The sequence below is a fragment of the Dermacentor albipictus genome, chromosome 7 (genome assembly GCF_038994185.2).
Source record: "Dermacentor albipictus isolate Rhodes 1998 colony chromosome 7, USDA_Dalb.pri_finalv2, whole genome shotgun sequence".
Taxonomy (NCBI): domain Eukaryota; kingdom Metazoa; phylum Arthropoda; class Arachnida; order Ixodida; family Ixodidae; genus Dermacentor; species Dermacentor albipictus.
In genome coordinates, this window is record NC_091827.1 from 133,554,185 (window position 1) to 133,575,322 (window position 21,138).

The 21,138-nt window shown below is 43.8% G+C and overlaps 1 long non-coding RNA gene across 1 annotated transcript in view; it reads right to left on the reverse strand.

Annotated features, from left to right (window-relative positions):
* Positions 1-1,975: 1,975 nt before the first annotated feature.
* The window catches only part of LOC135911523 (uncharacterized), a 61,349-nt gene continuing 42,186 nt past the window's right edge, over positions 1,976-21,138 (reverse strand). The window contains exons 3-5 of the long non-coding RNA XR_010567373.2: positions 7,672-7,755; positions 2,413-2,967; positions 1,976-2,152 (exon numbers count right to left, since the gene is read on the reverse strand). This is a non-coding gene — a long non-coding RNA (uncharacterized lncRNA). The remainder of the gene's footprint in view (positions 2,153-2,412; positions 2,968-7,671; positions 7,756-21,138) is intronic.

Here is a 21,138-nt window from a genome sequence, read left to right on the forward strand (position 1 = left end):
TTGGCTCTCTTATAACCTGCAAGATCGCGAAATCTTTCCTGAAGCTTCACATTCTAACATATACCAATGCGAACGCCCTGCGTCTCGTACTGGGGGTGTACTACTTGCGGTTTGAAATGATATTCCTTCATCGAGCACATCAGTTAGCTCATAACTCGGAATCATCTGGGCATCAGTAAAAATTGACCATCGAAAACTCATTTTAGGCGTGTGCTATAGAGCCCCGTCTTCTTCTTCCTCTTTTTTAAATGAACTGCATGCCATCCTTAATACGATTTACACTCGGTTTCCTGCGTCACCCGTCATACTTTTAGTGGATTTCAACTTCCCTAATATAATATGGAAAACGAACCGTCCTACTTCAACTCTGTACTCAACAGAATCACAAGAATATTTGTATATGTGTTCTGTCTTTACGTTAACCGAAATTGTTTCCGAGCCAGCCAGATTATCCGCTACTGCAGCATGCACACTTGACTTATTTCTCTCTGATCTTTCTTGCTATCGTAGAATTAGTCACCATATACTGCTAAACTTTCACATCGAAACAACTGCGCGAAAACGCTCAAGACAACGCAAAACTATTCTTGACGACAACAGAGCAAATTTTGACGCCATGAATTCTGAACTTCATGCATTCATAGACGTATTCTTGCAGAACTTCGACAATAACTCAGTACAATCTAATTGGGACGCATTCGAAACTAAAAGCCACGAACTATTAAAAAAATACATTCTAAAGCGAATCATCACCACCCATTCGCTGGCGCCATGAGATTACATCCGTTTAAAACGGTCATCCAACATGTAAAAACGTCTTCATCGCGCAGCCAGGTTATCACCTTCTAATTTACGTTGGAATGCACACAAGACTGCATCTGACGCTTACCTTGCAGCCACCAGAAACGCGAGAGAAAACTTTTTATCTACTATGCTTCCGTCGATGCATGCCTTAACGTAAAGACATTTTGGCGCATCTATAACCCTCCGCCTCACGGCACTATCACCTTACAGGATTCTTCTGACGAACCCGTACCCAACAATCTTTTTGCGACCCTTCTAAATCACACATTTGTATCGAATTTTCCTCTTCTTCTTCAAATAAGTAATCCCCGACTCAAGCGTTCAATTACGTAGCTATGCCTTCAGTTCGAATCGACGTATCTGGTGTCGCTACCAAGACATCGCACTGACGTCCTGAGTATGTCCTCAGTACGTCCCCGCAAGGACATTGCAATGACCTGAGGACAACCTCTATTGATCCTTGCGAAGGCCTAGAAAAGTTCGCATGTCCGGCCTCGGCACACCCTCAGAACATCCTCAAGTAGTCCACAAGGGTTTTTCTAGGATGTTTTGAGGACTTATTGGTGTGCACTGTAGGCTTCCTTGAATGCTGAATTTTTGCATGCAATAACCTTGTTTAGCGTTTAACAGAACATAACACTAAGGCATGCTTATGGGTCGCATATATCGCTGCGTTTAGAAGTCGATCGTTAATTAATAGAATGCTTTGGTAGCCTCGGCTTGCTGGTTAATATATATACAAGGCTAATTTACATATATTAAACAGCCAATGCTGACTGGGCATTAGGTGACAAAAGTAGCACAAGCTCTTGCCATGATCAGCTAGTTTTCAACACATATGCACAGTAAGGTTTGGTGGTGCTTATTTGCCTGACGTGGGGTTGTAAATTGAATCGGCTACTTCATCTATCGCACGTAAATCAATATTGAAGGCACCATGAGCACCATGTCCAGGTAATGTGAAGTCTGCCTTTTGAATCATGGATGAAATTCCGGCTGCAAGGAAATGTAATTTTTCTGTACCAACGAGAATGAATCTACCTGGTTATAAAAAGAATCTGTAGCAGGCAATGCATACGCGTAATGGTCATGGCACCTGCTAAAGCAAACAAATATAACCAGTTTCCCAATGGCTAGAGTTTATTATGAAAGACTGTGGTGGCACTTGCCAAAGTCAACATTTCTTCAACGATATGCAGTTTCCTGACTAGAATATTATGAATGACTCTGCTGGCCCTTGCCAAGGCCAGCAATAATTCTTGAACAAATTAAATCCTCTTGAAATTGGGCTCTGTACTTGAACTTTGAGGCATTTAATCCGAGAAATCTGAGAGCACATCCAGTGAGCCTAGAAGAAAATAATATACTGTGGTGATGAGCACTGACAACGACAATGGTTCTGCAAGAATATAAATATTGCGAGTACAGTAAAAGGAAACTTCTCAAAGAGGCAGCCCATGCAGCTATGTTGGCTGCCAGACAGCATCCAAATTGTCATATGGGGATCAAACCCATAAGCACGAAAACATTCGGCTTGAAATGTTAAGTATTCATGTAGGATAATAATGTTCTGAGTATTTTTCACGATAGTCTGAAAACAAAACTCACCTTCATATGTGGCAGCCTTGGCCAGCTGTTTTCGCAGTTTTTCGTCAGAGTGGCGCAGCCACACCTTCATTACACTCTCGACATCGCTTCTTTTTGATGTAGGAAAATTTTGTCTTACAGCCCCTCAAAGATGCATTGGAAATTACTTATGCAACATTGTCTATATACAAGCTCAAAGCAAAACATTAACAGTATCCAGAAACAACAGGAAATTACATATTAGCCACCTTAGCTTGCCCAAGTACAATAGTACATGGTTCAGCTGGTTTAAGACTCCTCAGCTTGACATTTACGAAGTTTGTAAACCCGTACAAGTCTAACTTTTTATAGCGAGAAAGGAAATTATTCTACCAAGTTTCTTTTTAAGACAAAAGAAACAATCAGGCAGCCAATGCCTTCCTTGTTATTGTTTCAGCCACTTGCAGTGCAGAAAAACTTTTCTTTTTTGCCAAGCTAACTGTACTGCTCAGCCACTTCTTGGCTTAGTAAAATTCCTAAAATGCGCCGTGTTGCGGGTCCTATGCTGCTGCCACCAAGACCATGGAATTGCTGCATCTGTAAAACATGGGTAGAGATTGGGGGAGGGGGGGGGGGCTTGTTGGTGAATCATCAGGAATACTTTTGATGCAGCGCTAAATGTAACATGGGCACTAGGAGGCCCATAAAAAGGTAACACTCAGTGCTACTAGCAACAACTTATTCTCAAAACCAGATCGCTTATATGCCATTTCTGGCAAGGAGACATTGCTCACGTGGAAACACTGAGACATGCACTATGAAAGGCGCACTATCGAACCATAATCACGACGCAGGATAAATTACCAAAACAAATTGTCACCGCTTATGCAGGAAGTCAAAATCCTTGGGAAAAAACGCTATTGATGGCTTGCTAATGCAAAATTCACTAGGTACGTCGATATGCCCGGCCTCAGCAATCAATCCGGCCAACAATAATCTTGTTTTCGCCATCATTGTTGCTCGATATAAACAAGAGATCACCCTATTGATTGTTGAAGCAGAGCATATCGACATACTTTTTGGATTTTGCATTAACAAGCCATCAATAGCGTTATTTCCCAAGGAGTTAGCTTTCCTGCGTAAGCAATGACAATTTCAATAGCGTGACTTTCATCGCGCATGTCTCAGTGCTTCCACGTGATCTATGTCTGCTTGATGCTGATGGTTTAGAAGCAGTCTGGTTGTGAGAATAATCAATGTTGCTAGTAGCGCTGTGTGTTGTATATTTTATGTGCCTCCTAGTGTCCGTGTTATGTTTTGCTCTGCACCACTATCCCTCTAAAACGTGCACTGGAATGTCAGTTTCATATTGTCACGTGGTGGTGACTTTGGTAAACACAGTAGCAAATACTGTGAAAGAGAAAACTAACTTTTATTGGGCGAACCTGTGCCCACAAAAACAGGGTGCGCTTATAGCACAAGGATAGCGGCGAACACGGTCGGCGATTGTCGAAAATCTGATCACCGGGTCAAGCGCGTCCGCTTTTATACAGCCGTCGTCGAATGTTCCAGACTAATCGCTCGGACCCGCGTGCCTTCCACAAAGTTCTACACCATTCGCGTCACGCGATGTAATCAGATAACACAACGTTCAGTAACAACAGACAGCCGGATAGAAGCATCGATAACTTTCCAGAAACTTCGGATACATGCAGGCGCGTCCCGCGCTGTGCGATTACGTTTGTTAGGAGGCGAAACGTGGTCTCCCGATAAAGATAAGTACACGTGTCAATGCCCCCCTCTTAAAAAGCATCGTCGCGATGCTATAAATATAAGAGAGCGAAAGACAAAACGACACTAATGCTATCTTCGGCTGGTCGTTTCTGAGCGCTCTGGAGCGCTCTCGCGAGCGGCGTTGTCTTCGGCTGGTTGAAAGCTGGTGCGTGCCCTGCGTTCGGCTGGTTCTTCTCGATTGCTCTCCTCTATCTTGGAGCGCTCTGAGGCGCTCCGAGCCTTGTCGTCGGAGCAGTCATCGAGATTGAAACGTCATCGCAGCGCCGCGTCGCTGCTGTTGGCGACGGCCCACCGTAACCTTGGCAACCTAGGCCACTGCATGCTGGCGTGTTGACGAACGTTCGTCCCGCCGGCACGTCCGCTGGTTTTTCCGGCAGCGCCGGGAGCTTCGGATAGGCCAAACATCGGACGTTGGCAGTAGTCACGTGGCTTCGCATCAGCAATTTCCTCCTCCGAGAGCGAGTCGCACGTTCGGCTTGCGCGCTTGTCCCCTACCTTTGAGCTTGGGAAACGACCGATCAACCCGACTCTGCTTCGGGGCATACAGGCGACCAGTCGAAGATACCATTAATAAACATAAGTACCAAAACAACGAAAAGAAACAAAGTCCAAAGTTCAGTACGCGACGTCCCAAAGGTCATCAACGCTGGTAGTACGGCTTGAGTCGCACAACGTGGACAATTTCGGGTCGCGAGTGGCGCCTCTGTGAATGCGAAATGCCGTCTGGCACGACCTCATTGTCCAGCGCGCCAATACGTCGGATGAACTTCTACGGTCTGAAATTGCGACGCAAAAGCTTCTCGCGCAGTCCTCGTCGGCGCATAGGGGTCCAAACCCAAACACGGTCACCGGGCGGGTACACGACGAAGCGTTGTCGGAGGTTGTAGTGTCGGCTGTCGGTCGTCTGCTGGTTCTTGATCTGTAGGCGGGCGAGTTGTCGGGCGTCTTCGGCGCGCTGGAGAAAGGTCGCGACGTCAAGATTATCTTCGTCGGCAACGTGCGGCAGCATGGCGTCAAGCGTCGTCATCGGGTTCCTGCCGTAAACCTGTTTAAATGGCGTGATCTGTGTTGTTTCTTGCACCGCCGTGTTGTAAGCAAAGGTTACGTACGGCAGGACCGCGTCGCACGTCTTGTGCTCGACGTCGACGTACATTGCTAGCATATCGGCGAGGGTCTTGTTCAGGCGCTCCGTGACACCATTCGTCTGCGGGTGATAGGCAGTTGTCCTCCTGTGGCTTGTATGGCTGTACTGCAGAATGGCTTGGTTGAGCTCTGCTGTAAACGCTGTTCCTCTGTAGGTGATGAGGACTTCTGGGGCACCATGTCGCAGCAGAATGTTTCGGATTATGCGTGCGATGCTCTAACCAATGGAGCTACCGCAGTGCCGTTTCACCATCCACTTTCTTGGGTAACCTTGGATGTGTTAGCCAGCGCCGCCACTCACAAACCTTGTCAGCTCATGTGGAACATCCTTTCTGCTCAGGCGTCACGAGTACGTGATCTCTTTAGGTGAAGGCAACTGGTCAATAAACCCACGCGTGCTACCTGAAAGCGTCAATGTTGCCATATTCGAGACACTCCATGCCACCTGAACGCATCAATGTAGCCGGATTCGAGACCCTCGACGAGGGTCGGGAATCCGGCAACATCGATGCTTTCAGGTAGCATGCATGTTTTTACTGACCAATTGAGGGTGACTCGTGACGCCTGCGGCAGAAAGGATGTTCCAATCAGCCGGAATGTTTGCGAGTGGTAGTACTTGCTAACACTCCCAAGGTTACTTGTAGTAGTAAAACAAATACTGAAGAAAGTGGATGGGGAAACGGCACCGCGGTAGCTGAATTGGCTAGAGCATCGCATGCGTATTGCGACGACTTGTTTTTTAATCCACCTTCATTGTCATTATTTATCATTTCTTTCATTCAATTAGTACATACAAGTAATTTCTCCTATGTTGTCCTTGGAGTCTTTGTTGGCATCTGAAAATATGTAAACAGACACCTTACAGACACGTTCTCATTTATGTTGTGCTAAGATAATGTTTCTAATAATAACGAACGTGACACAACTTGAAGTGCTTTTCAGAAGTCAAGAAATGTACAGTTAACAGGATGTCCTATATTCCTTGCGCTCGTTAAGTGATGAACGAATTCTATAATTAGTAAAGGCAACGCGCAGAACAGGACTCAAGAAGAACACACACTACAGGACCTGCGCCGGTCCTTTCATGTGTGTTCTTCTTGAGTTCTGTTCTTCTGCGCCTTGCCTTTACTAATTCAAGCATGAACCAACTAGCCCAAGCAAGAGTTTTACTTGAATTCTTTAAGCTGGGTGACACACGAGTAACCGCTGCGAAAACCATGCTGATGGGTATTTAACAATGAGCATGCCCTAAGATGACTCATATTGGTATAAAACTTGTGCTCTAAGACTATACATGTCACGCTGGTCAAAGACGCTGGTCAATAATTTGAAACAATATTTAAATGCCGTGATTTAAGTAGAGGCACAACGTTTGCAAGTTTTTATTCATCAGTTAAAGATCAGTCCTGTAATGACTTGGTGAAGAAAATCTCCAGCTACTTTGACAAAAAAAAAAGCACAAGAAGCGAGCAGGATCGTGGGTAAACCATCTGGTGTAGTAGCACTCTTTTCTTTAAAGCATTTTAAGAATGACATGATTCCTTGCTCTTCAAATAGAACATCTACCAGGGGTTCGGTAAGTCAGGGCGATAGTCGGCCGGGCAAATGTTGCTTTCAGCAGTAGAAAATACCAAGCTTAAAAACGCCTTAAGGCAGTTCACTTTCTGCAGACTATAGTGAACAATAATTCCGTCATGCTCAAGTGGTGGGAAGGGTGCTGAAACACAAGCTATGCCAACGCAACCTAGTGGTCTTACCATTACATGCAGAGTGCTGTGGAAAGTTCCACAAGTGCAGTGGCTCCTTTGCAGACCGCTTTGCAGTACTATGCGTTCATTCTTCACAAGAACATGAGGTATAACTTTGAAAGAATTCTGCTCGTTGCAATCACAACAGCGGTTTTGTTAATAGTATAAATACATTTTGTAATACTAAAGTTTCAGGTTCAATATTTAGACCCATTTGGTGCACAGACAGCTACATAAACGTTAGTGGGCTTGACATCCCTGCAGCCAGCGATGTTAAACTTGCTACATGCTGTGATACAAGCTCTCTGTGATGACAATTGTGAATGCAAATGTTACACAAGAACAAATACAAACATGCAGCAAATGAGGAAATGACATGCCACAACTCTTTCAAGCAACAAGTAAAACCAAATTGTGGTTCGATGGCCTGCACATAACACATTACACCTGCATAGCAAAATAAGTGATGCAAAAATTACCAGATTTAGTTGCAGTTACCAAAACTTGCGGCAATGCAATTAGCAGCTTCTTTTGAGTTAAGCATCGAGATGTTCAAACTGCATTATGAAATTGGGAACTTCATTTATGTACCCTAAATGCATGCAAGAAACCATACCATTATATGCCGAGTGCTGTGAAACAGTCAAAACACTTGACGGTTCCATCCTTGCAGATATTTCTGTAATACCATGTGTTGCTCCTGCATGACAACACGACAAAATTCCATGAGCACGCTAGGTGTAACAGTTGATTAGAGAAAGGGAGGGGGACACGTGCCTAGTGTGCCACCCCCTGGCTATACCTCCACTGGCAATATAGGGGACCGCTGATGACGGTCATGCATAGCAGACTGGTAGACAGAATTTCACAAATCTAGTAACCCTCCAATATGGAGACCATGACATCTTTGTCACCTCTTTACAGATGGCTGAAAATAATGCATACGTTTTTGCACAGACTGTGGTGGCTGCGGGAATGCAATCTCGTCTTCATCCCTGTAATGCCTTCTTTTCTTTTTCCTTTTTCCTCTGCCACGTTCACTTGCACTTGCGATGTCTGAGTTGTCTTCAGCTTTTCTGAGGCCCCGTACAGCTTCATCGTAATTGGCTGAAATTGGCATTACTATTCTGCACTGGCGTTAAAAATACAGGACATCACTGGAACTTCAAACGTATTCAAACTGCATGTGTATTCAGAAAGGTTACTTCTTACAAGAAGCAGTTACCTTTTTGTTCATTTTCATAACCCTTTACTGCACTATTTCTACACTTCAAATCACTATAATTTAACCTATGCCCTCTCTTGCTTAATTCATTTTCCATATGGTGCAAAGACGTCAGAAGTAACATTTTCTATGTGAATAAGGATGCTCCTATTCTTTTGATAAGAAAATTCAGCAACAGAAACGTTTAGTCTGCTATGGTTAATTGCAGTACAACCACGTGGGCAGTCTGGGCACTCACTTGTACAGTTGTCTACATAAAAGGCCCTACAACCTAAAACTATTCCACTATGTTTTTATTCCAAATTGGTCATTAGCCCTCTGTGATAGGTCAGAATGGTTAGGATTCAGCCCATACGGGTGGGCGCCACACCATAATGGGCAGATCCCGAGCCCTTTTGACCTATCACAGAGGGCTAATGGTCAATTTGGAATAAAAACAGATTGGAATAGTTTTAAGTTAGACTTACCTTAGTATGTTTTAAGACTTTCTATTGAAATTATCTGAACAAGTATGTACAAGACACTTAAAAACATCATGTTCTCCCTGAAGACAAAGTGGCAGACTTTTAATTTGCAAGCTCAACATTCACTTTTCACTCGCTAGATCTGAAGCTTTGGTATAACCTAAAGGTTCTATCATGAACAAGTGGGGCTTCAGAATAGAATGCAACATAGTGCAAGCTTCATTAAAACTTCTTTCTGGGCGAGTTGGTGCATACTTGACGTAAAAATTGTAACAGCGCAAACACATGCAACCACAAAGTACCAAGGACGAGACACAAGCGCTGACTCTCAACTAAATTTTATTGACGGAATACGGATACCTTGTATAAGGGGAAAGGCAGAAGTGAAGGGGGGAGGGAGTGATACAATCGGGGAAAATGACATTGCGCATCGATGAATGAACGTGCCGGCAGACATCGGAATCAGGCGCAAGAAAACAAGAAAACTAAGAAAACTAGGAAAAATAAAAAAGTAGAAAAAAGTAATGGATACCAAGATGCAATCAATCAGTAAACGGTCGCTTCCACAAACTGAAGCTCTGCAGCAAAAAGCGATACAGAGGGGGTGCTTACGCACTTGCTGCCATATTTCCGCATGTGAAACGCTTCGAAACTGACCCGCGCCGTCGCGTCTGCACTCTCACCGAGAATCTTCGTCTTTCCCAATCTATGAGACACAAGCAGCGCTTGTGTCTCGTCCTTGGTACTTTGTGGTTGCATGTGTTTGCGCTGTTACAATTTTTATGTCAAATAGTGCAAGCTGCATGCAGAATAGTTAATTTACATGTGAATAAAGTACACAAGAAAAGGCATGTTCGAATAGCACACAATCATTGCAATACGGCTGCAGCCTGCATATATAAAATGGACAAAATAATAAATATTACCAAATGCCTCAACCACTTCACAAGGTGACTTCTCCAGTCATTTGCAGGCATGACCCCAGCTTTTGACAAGCTTTTTATGTATTTTGTTTGTGGAGGCCACATGCAGCTGTTGCCACCAACCCAGTTTTTCTGTATAATGGCAACAGCGTTGCCACCCAGCTGCGCACGAACGTTTCCTACTGTGCGCCGCGATCCTCCAACATGATGCTCCACGCCACCTGCTCACAGATCGTGGTCAATACTTCCAGTCTCGTATGGTGGACGATCTACTTCGATTATGTGCCACTCATCACAACTTTACCAGCTCATATCACCCTCAAAGCGATGGACACATCGAACGCCTAAACCATACGCTGAGCGAAATGCTTTCTATGTACGGTTCTGACGATCACTATGATTGGTATTTTGCCCACCCGTTCTTCACATTTGCATTCAACTCATCGCGTCCTGACGCTGCCGGCTACTCACCCTTCTTTTTGACCGCCATCCCTTATTACCCTTTGGCACTTTGCTTCGTTCTGATCCGGCGCCCACGTCTTCCTATGCGCAAGATGCCATCACGTGCGAGCTCGTCGCGAGCACAGTAGCCCGCGCTCGGCTCTCGTCATCGCAGACGGCACAAAAATCAATTTACGATCGCCGACACTGGGCTTCCGCTTTTCCACCGGGCTCTGTCGTTCTTAATTAATTAAGTTAATGTCGCGCTACGTCGGGCCCTACCACGTGCGGCGCCAGGTGACTACTGTCACCAATGAGATAACTCCCATGGCATCCACTTCATCGACGACCACACCACGAAGTGACATCGTGCTTGTTTCCCGCCTCAAGCGTTAACTGTGTTAAAACATTTTGACCACAACCAGCACCGGGACGGTGCTTCAACAGCCGGGGATAATGTCACGAACAGTGGCAAAGACGAAGACGTTGTCGTGGGGCTGGGTCAGACTCTGTCCTGTCGTACTGAAGGAGCTGCTAATACTTGTGTGCACCGTGCAGTCTTGACTAGCCAAGTGCTAGCCGTTTACTGTTGAGTGAATACTCCCCGTAACAATACCGAGAAGTTCAAGATCACGCACTTTGCGTGGGTTAGTCGTACCACTACCCCTGTGATCGTCGTCGAAGACATTAATGTGGACATTTCAAAACCAGACAACAAATGGAATGGTTCACTTAGTTTGTGCTTAAATAGTTCGGCTTGAAGTGGTACGCCAAAACAAGTCACTAAACTACTGAACAACGGTCATGCATGGATTTAAATTTGGCCCAGAATCTGTCTAAGTTTTAACCGTACCAATCAGCGTGTATCACAGTAACCGCAAATATATCGTCACTGCCATTACCAAAATGATTAAAATAAATACATGTACAATTGTCTAATCCTTTGGCATGTGCTACAGCTCAGCTGGTTACACCTCTACAGAGTAAAATGGCCCCTCATCTTCTTTTTCGTTACGCACCTACTAATCTTTGACCACTTACGTGGCGCAGAGGAATCCACATGCACGTCATACATTGAAGCTACCTTCTTCACGTTATGTGCCACTCTGATGGTACGGTGACAGTACAACAGACTTCTTGTTTGAGAATCTGTTTTTTTACCTTTCAGAAGAGCGCTTCTAGGGCGCCAAATACTTTTTTTGAAGGCATCGCCATTGTTGGTCGTTATTAACGCATTTATTGTTCCGTTCATTTTAATGTCACTGTATGTATGTATGTATGTATGTATGTATGTATGTATGTATGTATGTATGTATGTATGTATGTATGTATGTATGTATGTATGTATGTATGTATGTATGTATGTATGTATGTATGTATGTATGTATGTATGTATGTATGTATGTATGTATGTATGTATGTATGTATGTATGTATGTGTGTGTGTGTGTGTGTGTATGTATGTATGTATGTATGTATGTATGTATGTATGTATGTATGTATGTATGTATGTATGTGTTTCTGGGTTATGTTATGTTGACTGTTCTGTTAAGACTATATAGGATAATGCATTTGCACGATGTATGTACCACCCGCTGACTAGAGACTGTTATTAGGCGACAGTATTGCTTGTATTTTTGAGACTTTTTCTACATAACTATGGAGACATTTACCTTGTATATTATATGCACCATGTATTTCTTACGTCGTAGCATAACTGTGAAAAGGTTGCATGACAATTCCTGGTGCTTGTGTGAAAAGGTTATTTGATATGCTATCTTGAACCCTGTATGTGGTAAGTTAAAACCATTCAAAAGCTAAGCAGTAGTCGTCGCCTTAAATTATGCGTGATCTCTTCATGTCATATGAATAATGAAAAAAACGAACAAGCGCTAACTCGCCACTAAATTTCATTTTGAAAACTTCGCCTACTTAAGTACACAGAAGGCCAGGATCGTGCAAGCGCACTGCCAATCAAGCCAACCAACGCATGATTCAAGAAGCGCACAGGTTACAGCATAATTTTGAAATACGGCTTGTCTTTGCTACGGCAAACTACCGAGGTATCGCTAATACAGACACTTTTTTTTCTCTCTGATATGCCTTGATAATTTCTCTGGCCAAACATTGCCACTCCATCCTAGAACTAGAATACCGAAAAGAGAACAGACCGGTGGTCTAGTTGGTACCGCATAACTTGAGGCAAAGCCCGAAAAAAAAACCCTGACAAGAGAAGGAAGCCCTGTGTCTTCGTTTCGTTCTCTTGTCTTTTGTTTTGCTTTTTTGCGATTTGCCTGAAGTTATACCGACAAGGATTGGCTTACAGGGTGCGTAGATAAATGAAAAGAAGCTCTGTTGGCGCTCATGTTCTCGCGCCCGATCGTTGAAGAGTGTTGACCTGCGAGCCAATTATTTCCGGTATTCGAATTCTAGGCCGCAGTGGCAATGCTTTGGCCAGAGTAATAAGGCACATCTTATTAGAGAGAAAAAAGTGTCTGTATTAGCGATACCTCGGTAGTTTTGCGTAGCAAAGAAAAGCAGTTTTTAGAAATTCTGCTGTTATCTAAGCGCTTCTTGAGATGATGCATTGGTTGGCTTGATGGGCAGTGCGCTTGTGCGATCCTGGACTGTTGCGTACTTAAGTATGCGAATTCTTAAGAATAAAATTTAGTTGCGAGTTAGCGTTTGTCCTGTTCTTGTGTGTTTATCTTCTGTCCCGTCTTGGAATCGCGCTTGCCAGTATCCAGTTGTTAATCATCGTATTGAGCAATTTGTTTTGATTGCCGCATCACCTCTCTTTACGCTTTTTCCACATGGTTGGTTATGTGTTGAAATTTATTTACACTCTTGTGTGCCAGTCTTTTCTTCTTGTTTCTTTATTTCACTTTGGATGTGTGTTTGACTGCACATGCGCTTTATTACTTACGCGGCATTACCGAGGAGTTTAACATGCTTCAACAAGATGCAACAATTTTATCTAATATCAAAAGAAAGCACTAGTCTGTGTCCATTGACCTCTCGTCCTTGTCTGCGCGGCGCATCTTACTCTTCCAAAGCATTTTTACAGAAATTTAGCAGCTGCAACAAGTGCCCCAAGCACTTGTAGTACCTTTAGCCATGTCCCCATAATGCAATACACATATTGTCTTAAATAAACTCAACAATAACAGCAGCAACCATTTTGCCTAGAATTGGTTCTGCTTGAGTGCTTGAGCGTGAATTATTTCTTACTCTCTGCTATCCCAAATCACACATGTACCTTGTGTTGGTTATTATTTCGCTTTTAATCAGTTCTGCGTTGTACGGCAAAGGACAGCAGGCCGTACTGCATAAATAAAAATATCAGGTGACAGTGCGCTTACATAGGTTAAATATTGATCTTTCGAAGAGAGAGGCGTTGTTGTGAACTTCTTATACTGTCACAGTCTACGATAGGGGATATTATGGTTGCTCACACTGTCGCTTTCAGACTTTGTTTGCAACATCGTTGGGTTGTTTTGAGTGCTACGTGATAAGGTTGTTGTGCGGGAATCAATTGTTCTGCTCTTTCTCCTACAAACTACATGCAAAAGTTACAAAACTATGTATGCAAGATGTGTGCGTGTATCTATGAATGCAACTATGTGTCTACAAAACTATATGCGAAACATCACCAATGCCTAGATGGCGCCGTATTCGGGCGCTACCACCCCTTTCTGCCATCTCAACAAATGGAGGACAGAACTGCTCTCGCCCTCCAAATGCTCAATGACACGTCAGTTCGGGGTCTGTTCGCTGTTCGGCGAAATCAGCTGCGCTCATTCATCCTCGAACATGTCGCCTGGCGGCGGCGGATAAAAAGGTAAGACAGACAGAAGGGCTGTGACAGAATGGCCAGGCGCCGTCTTCTTTAATTAACCAATGCGTTCTAATTAGTGTTTGTCGGATCTTAGGTACGAAAAACAGCGCTTGTAGTAGGAGTAGACTATGGAACTACGTCTGTTAAGAGCTTGGAAGGCTTAATGTCGATTCAAGAATGGGAGCCGCGACGTGTGCGTCCGAGAATCCAGATTTACTTGCAGTGTGCTTCCCTCGGTGATTGTTGAGGCGCATGTAAAGCCAACATGTAAGTCAAGAAAACGAAAAGAAGTTGGTGTGAGTAGTTTTTTATTGAGATGGAAATTATGCAGGCACTCTAATCGCGTTCACGCCGTCGTGGCGCTGTGATGGCATCGATGCGGCCCCCAGAGACGCGCAGTGCGCAAAGCAAGGCAGCCAAGTTGACGCACTGCCAGCTATCTGCCGGGGCCTTCAAACGCCCGCTGCTGTGCGCCGAAACAGCGAGGCTGGCGAGAGGCCATGTGCGCGTGCCACGCTGTTGTGCATGCCCGCGTCGAACGAGCAGCTCGCACGTGAGGCTTAGTCTACAAAGAAAAGTTTGGCCAGAAACTCCCCGCGAGGAAATTGTCATGTGGTGCTGAGAATCATTACTTACGAAGCGTCTAAGGACTTTTCTTACACTCTAACCTTGAAACCAAGACTGCCGCATTTTAAGAGTTAAGCAACACCAATGGCTATCACGCACACTTTGATGATCCCCCTGGTAAACTCGCTTTTACCACCAATATTCTGTTTGGTAAATTAAAGAAAAGTCTTGTTGTAGTGCTCTTGTTTTTAGAATAATTTGCCTACCGACGCCCATGCCTATGTTCCAACGCGTCCTCTTCAGAAGCTTCTCACTGTTGTTGCAGATGCAATCCTCTCGTTGCTTGCGTCTTCCCCGCGTACCTTGTCCACGGAAGCGATTGCCCGCGTTCTGGCAGTGCCTACCTAAGGGCTGCGTTTTGTATACACTTCCTCGCAGCATTCTGAAGTCTACTTTCCTCGTCACTGAACAGTTTCTTAAGGCACGGCATAGTCGCAGAATTTTCGTATTGAAAGTAGTGCAGGCAGTGAACTGACCCAGTTGTTCCCTTCAGGCCTACGATACGATGCAGGTCCCCCGATATCGAGTGTGCCGGTCGCGTATCGTGAAAATTCTAAGAATACCTTGTGCCATAGAATTTCCTAGAATAGCTCTTCAAATGAACCTCCATGGTACGGGCTTTGGGCAGATGTCTCTCAGCACCTGGCGGCTCTTCGACAAAATATGGCACTGGATGCTTGTGCACCAACAAGTTGGTGGCGGTAAGCGTACTTCACCATCATCATGATGACCTTATTTAGGTTCACTGCAGGCCCCTCCCTGCAATCTCCAATTACCACTGTCCTGCGCCAACTGATTCTAAATTGCGCCTGCAAATTTCCTAATTTCATCACCCCACCTACACTGGGCATGGCATGGCAAGAACCTTGTTTTGGTTCAGAGAAACTAGGGCCCGAAGGTAAAAGCCCCCAGGCTAAGTCGGTGGCTCCGCCTACGTAGGCACCGATAGGTCAAAGGCTTTCCCGGTGTCGTGAGCTCTCCGGACGGCCAGGAGTTGATCTTGGAGGACTTCGCTGGATATGCGCCGCACTGTTAAGATCCGAAGCCCTTTTGTTGGGGCACAGCCAGAACATATGATCAAATAGACATGGAGTATGTCCACAACTTTTGCATTTCGTGGGAAAATCCTGGTCAATGTTGCTAAGCTCCAAAGGTGTGGAATAAGATTTAGTTTGAATCATTCTTAATGTGACTGCCTGAGCTCATTTGGTTGGGGCACAACCAGAACATATGATTAAATAGACACGGAGTGTGTCCACAACTTTTACATTTCGCGGGAAAATCCTGGCCAATTTTGTTAAGCACAAAAGGTGTGGGATACCGTTTAGTTTGAATCATTCTTAATGTGACTGCCTGAGCGGGGTTGAGCTTCTGATGGGGTGGAAAAAACATCCTACCATCCCTACCCTTACAAAAACGACTTTAGGCTCTCTATAGAAAGCCTATAGACATTTTATAGACGACCTTGCCTTTCTATAAATTTGGACTTTTGTTGATACAAAGTCTATAGACTGTCTTAGATGAAAGCCGGTAAAGTGCCTATTTCTTTTTGTCTACTCGCAGTCTATAGACGGTCTATCGAAAAAAGTCGATAAAGTACCTGTTTCTATTTTGTCTACTTCCCCTCTATAGACCAACTATAGACGAAAGTCGATACAGTCTTTATTTATTTTTGTCTATTATTTGTCTGTAGACTTTCTATAGGCGGTCTATAGAAAAAAAGTCGACATGGAGTTTGTTTCTGTTTTGTCTAATTCCCCACAACAGACACCTATAGACGAAAGTCGATACAGTCTCTATTTTTGTCTAGTGTTTGTCTATAGACTTCTTATAGACGAAAATCGATGATTTCTATTTCTTTTTGTGTATTTGCAGTCTATAGACGGTCTATAGACGAGCGTCGATAAGGTTATATTTCCTGTCTATTCATACTCTACGTAGTTCTTCACGAACTCGGACATGCACACATTCACGTACACACACACACACACACACAAACATATATCTATATATCTATATATATATCTATATATATATATATATATATATATATATATATATATATATATATATATATATATATATATATATATATATATATATATATATATATATATATTGATTGCTGCACGACCGGCCGCTCGAATCGCATTGCGTGTAATCGCGGGTTTCCTCACGCTCGGTTAAACAGTTCTATGGAGCACGTGTTGGGCAAGAGCAAGCTGTATCGAGAGTTTCTACTGTTGCTCTACAATTTTCTCATTGAGAATTTTCATCTAATTTAAATAATTAAAAAATAAATTAGCACCAATTATCTCATTGGGGGAATTCTAATAAAATAATCTGAGCATCTTCAAGCGATGACAAATATTATCTTGGTTCTCTCCAGCTACGTAGCATTTGTATATGTTAAAGTCTGGCTCAAATTAGGTGAAACACCCCGTATACTTCTTCGCAATTCGAATTATTTTCCACGGTTTCCTGTATCACCGCTGGTGAAGTCCATAGGGTGGGACGTCACCAAAGGTCATGTTAACGCCTGCGAACAGCCCGTATACCGATTGTGGTAAGGCGTAAAATGATGTAGAAAACAGCCCATACTGTAAAACTCTCATTGCTTCAGGTTTCCTTGCCATCTATAGATTGGCCAAAAACAAAAATCGTTAGTCTGTGCTGTACGCTGTAACTGAAGTGCAGGTACCGGTGGATAATACGGAGCTGCGTTTGATATAAGCCACTGAATTTGTATACTGTTGAGATTGCTGTAGAGCCTATTTGTAGACTTTAGTATACACATAGTGTATGCCTCCGCATTTGTTGACCACATGATATGGTCTACGTAGTTGCTCTCGGCAATCCCAAGACAGTTTTCACAGTTGTTATAGCATGACTTTTGCGGCTGTAGAATAAAGAAAGCAAAACGCCGATCGAATTGTGATAATAGATGTTATGAACGCGAACTTTAGCTACAAGTAGATTCCAAACAGGCATCAAGCTAACAGCACACAGAGACTGGTAATGTTTGTAGCTGACAACGCCGACTTTGTGAGTGTGCGATGAACCGATGTCGCGCATGTGGTGTGCGCGTTGTGTGTCGTCCGATTCTCAGATACTTTTTACATTGTCTTCATATCTCGGCTGCATCACTAACATGGGGTGGCTTTTCGTTGACTGATATCCTGCACTATAAGCTCATCAGTGTCTCATTCACCTAAAATATGTTCCAAATTCTCTGAGCCCACCCAGTATTTCGCAGGCGGTGTGCCTGCGCGGCCACGCATATGAGTACCTCACTGCTGTACTTATTGCTTTGACCTATCATCGGAACTGAAAATTTGCGCTAACATACGTGCGGGCATCACATTTGGCGGTACGCAGGAAGACATAATACAAATGTGCTGTATTGCTCATCGTCACTGGCGATAATGCAAGTGCCTGAAAGGCCCTGTTACGGCTCTTATAAACAGCGCATTTATCCGTGTGTGCGTTCCAGTCTCATACGATAGCCCACAACATTTGGAATACAGCCCGCCAGCGCGTTTCCTTCGTTCATGAAGAAAGGATGAAAAATGGAAAAGCAAAGCAACCCGTTCCGGCGTGCATGACGCGCAGAGAGAGAGAGAGAAAGAGACAAAAGAAAAAGGTGCACAGACTTCTCGGAGCGCGCGCACCCTGGCGCGCGGAGATGGATGGATGGATGGATGGATGGATGGATGGATGTTATGAGCGTCCCCTTTGGAACGGGGTGGTGGGTTGCGCCACCAAGGTCTTGCTATTATACTGCCTAATGTCCTACCTAGGTTGAACAATAAAAAAGAGGAAAAAAAACACTATGAACTACCCCACCCAAATTTTCTGATACCCAAATTCGAACTGTGCTTTTGTACGTCTCCGTCTTTTGTCGTTTCCCTACTTTTCTTCCACCAATCCTCCAATCGCCTCTTACTAATGCCTATTAAGGACATGTTTGCTTTACCACTGCTCCCGCTGAACCCAAGGGCTTCAAGGAGGCCAGTGGTGCCTAAATGGACCACTGGGTAGACGTCTTCACATTCTAATAAAACATGCTCCATAGTCTCCCTAGCTTTTTCCGTCTTATATCTCGCTTTATAGGTGCGTGTTCTAAGGCATCCCGCTCTCGCTTCGAAAAGCAACGAGTTTCCCTTTGAGTTATCATAAATTGTTTCTTTCCTGATTTCGTTTTTTCCTCTTAAGTAGTTACTCATGGCAGGTTTCTTTTCCATTGCCGCCACCCATGAGATTATTTCAGCCTCTACGACTTTCCGCTTGACCTTCTTTGTTGCTGTGTTGCCCACCCTACAGGCCGCATACACTTGCTGGTAAGTTTCCTAGTTCTTTACTGCACTGTGAATCAATGTTTTTCCTGTACAGATACCTGAACACTCTCCCAGCCCATTTACTTTCTTCCATATTCCTGCTCCTGCGCAATGAGCGCCATCTGTCCGCGTCAATTTGAATTCTCAAAGAATGCGCCAGGCACGTAAACGTTTGTAGTGGTGTGCGGTGTTTGCCTGCGTGTCTTCTTTGTGGCATGACACATCAACTACACTTAAGCAAAGATGTTTTGCCTCAATTGCTCATGATTAGTAAGCGCATTTCGTAGCGCGAACAGGCTGCATGTAGCGCAGGCGACTCGGGCGTAGTATCGGTTTATCATTCTCATGATTTCATAACGCGCTCTTGTTCTCACTTTTACTATAAGGAATGTTTTACGGCAAGCAATCGCGCACACTTGTTGATTTTAGCGTCATAATTGATGTGCGCAACAAAGGAAGTACACCATGTTTGAACTTGATACTGAGCTGCCACTAAGCGGATTGTGTGCGAGACCTCATTTTGTGGCGCTCGATCCGGCCGCGAATAATGCTGCGTCGCATGTGCAGTGAAATTCTCGTGACACGCTTTACGTATATATCTCGAAATTGTGTTAGCATGAAGAATTTTCAAACAGACACGCACAGTTGAATAACTGCTAGCGTACTAGGATGAAAGGCCATGTTTGCGGGGCATGCATCAGCAGTGTGTGCGCTGCCGTTTTCGTATAGTTTAAAGGTAGCAGTATTTTTAAGGTTCCTGGCAACCAATCTAAATAATTTTGGGAAGTTACCGCGAACAAAACACCAGACTTGAAGAAATATCTAGATTCACCCAATCTAAATATATGCAACCACAAATGCTTTTGGAGCGTGAAACCTGCGATAAGCTCAGTCACTCGCAGCTTCGCAACTTAGGCGAAAGAATTAGAGAACAATAAATTAGTTGATCCGGGAAGCGCCTTTACACGTTTAAAACTGAAGGCATTGCGTTTGACAGTAGTTTGGAGATTTTTTTTTCTCTTTTGTAAACAGTTTAGCAGCAGAAGTTATCTTTAGGGCGATTTGAAAAGCTTTAAGCACCTTTCGATGTTTCGGCGTTATGCAGTTTACGTGCTGTTAATAACTAGGCAGCTGCTGGCGCATATTAGCATTGTGACAATCGTGCATGGTATGAAGCCCTTGTCGTGCGTAATAAGTGTTCCGGTTTTCATTACTGCTGCATTTAGTGCCGTCGTCTTGAACAGATTGTATATTTTATGCGTTGTAGAAAAACAAAAAAAGCCAGATTATCCATTTGGTGGCCTTTTCTTAGCAGATAACGCGAATATTATTCAAATAATTTGGTGGACCTTACACTTGTTCTACCCTTATCAACACACCTAAGAGATCGTAACATGTTTTAGTTGATAAGTAACATTATCAATACACCCCCCTTCATGTGCATTTTACGGAAAGTGTGGCCAATGTATTCAATTTGAAGTATGAGAAAAGAAACATTGCAGACTGTTCTAAGCAGAAATAAATTGCAATTCTTAACGTGACTGTTCAAAACGGCAGTCACTATGCTGAGCATGTTCGTTCGTCGCGGGCATATTGCATTAACACCTGAGAAATGTGCACAGTTAAGCTGCGTGTTTTTGTTTCAGCAATTATTATTATAGGGATCGTTTGGGATTCTCGTATTTCTTTTATTTTTATAAGTACACTGTGTGGCACATGAACCTGTCTTGAAACGAAACGTATCGTTGACGTAGTTGACATGCAAGGTGGAGAGAAGCAACGAATAAAGAGAAAATTAGACACCCACCCGTTCGTAGCAATTGCTACAAAGTAATCCCATACGGGTTCCCTTTGTAGGAACGGGTAGATGTCTGATTTTCTCTTTATTCTTCGAAACGTATCGTTGCTGGCACAGGCGACCATTGCGGTTGTCTAACTGTTAATCATACTGTAACATAACGAAACATCATAATGGCACTGATTCATATTGCCAAGCAGTCTCTAGTCAGAGGGAAACAAAGTTAACTAGAGGCATAAGTGATGAGAGCAAGTTATATAGAAAACTACTATTGAACCCTACAAATAACTCATTCAATAGTTTTCCGTCACACTGTTGCATTTACTTTATGTGTGTGTCTCTGTGTTCTTGCCTTCCGTGTTATACTCGTGTGACCATCAATTACGAACTTTCCCAAGCCCTTGTCAGCTTTATTAAACAAGCGATTCAAT